Genomic DNA, 1,723 nt, shown 5'->3' on the forward strand with positions numbered 1-1,723 from the left:
TGGACCTAACAGACATCTACTACAGAACTTTAAGACCCAGATTAACCTCAACTCATTAATAGTAGGTGACTTCAATACCCCACTGTCTCCATTAGATAGGTCAACAGGGCAGAGAGTTAACAGACAGACATCTGAATTAAACAATACCATATATCAAATGGACTTAACAGACATCTACCAAGTATTCCACCCAAGCACCAAAGGACATACTTTCTATTCAGCACCCCATGAAACCTTCTCCAAATTCGACCATATACTGGGGCACAAAAAAAAACTTCAACAAATACAAAAAGATTGAAATAATTCCATGCGTTCTATCAGACCACAATGCAATAAAGCTTACAATCAGCATCCCAAAATTAAAGAAAGACATGCCCATACAAATACAAGAAGCATATAGAACACAAAACAGACTGGACCAGAAAAGAAACTCTCCACGTTATATCACAGTAAAAACACTACACATACAAAACAAAGAAAAAATTCTAAAAGCTGCAAAAGAGAAACAACAAGTCACATATAAAGGAAAACCCATTAGGATTACAGCTGACTTTTCAGTGCAAACTATGAAAGCCAGAAGAGCCTGGACCAAAGTATTCCCAGTTTTAAATGACCACAGATGGCAAACGAGATTACTATACCCAGCCAAAATGTCTATTATAGTCAAATGTGGGGGCCCTCTGGGGGCAGCTGGACCTGGCTGGCAGGTCACTCCAGAGGGACTACCCACACAGGGGGATCAGGGAAAGGAGAGTGTGCTGTCCTCCCATTCTGCCAGCCCTCCTCACCGAGAACAATCAGACGCGACAGGGAATCTTGTCAAGCAAGAGTTCATTTATTGCAGGTGTCACAGAGCTTATAAAGGCAAAAACCGCAGTTTGGAAATCCTCCCTGGAAAGTCCCCTCCCAAATGTATCCAATCGGCTTAAAGGTCAACCCGCCATATGGGTAGAGTCCCATAGACATCAACGATGATCACACGCTGATCACGCGTCTCCAGAGATGGGGAGGTGTCCTTCAGCCAATCGGGAGGTTTTCAAAACAAGTCAAGTCTTGCCCTGCTCGCTTCCTCTCAGTGCCATCTTTGCAGGGTTACTCACGGGCTCCCACAGTCAAAGGGGAAAGAAAAATCTTCCATGACATAAATAGGCTGAAGGAATTCATGTCCACAAAACCAGCCCTTCAGAGAGTTCTGGAAGCAATACAAAGAGCTGAAGAAAGGAATGACTATACCCAAGGGGTTGCAGAAAGAAATTCAATGAAGGTATAACTGTGGAAAAGTACAGCTATATCAAGAATGTAAACAGAAATAAAAATGACAGGATTCAATATTCATCTTCGTTAATAAGTTTAAATATTAACAGATTGAACTCCCCAGTCAAAAGACACAGACTATGTGAATGGATTAAGAAACAAAACCCATCTTTTTGTTGTCTGCAAGAAACTCATCTCACGTTCAAAGACAGACACTATCTCAAAGTGAAAAAATGGAAAAAAAATACCAAGCAAATGGCATTAAGAAAAAAGCAGGCATAGGAATTCTAATATCTGACAAAATAGACTTTAAACTAAAACTAATCAGAAGAGGCAAAGAGGGCCACATCATTTGATCAAAGGAACAATGAATCAAGAAGATATTACAATCATAAACATATACTCACCAAACTCTGGCGCACCCAACTTCATAAAAACAATACTACAGGACTTTGAGACCCAGATTAAC

Source organism: Nannospalax galili, unplaced genomic scaffold, assembly GCF_000622305.1.
Source record: "Nannospalax galili isolate Female #2095 unplaced genomic scaffold, S.galili_v1.0 scaffold895, whole genome shotgun sequence".
Lineage (NCBI taxonomy): Eukaryota > Metazoa > Chordata > Mammalia > Rodentia > Spalacidae > Nannospalax > Nannospalax galili.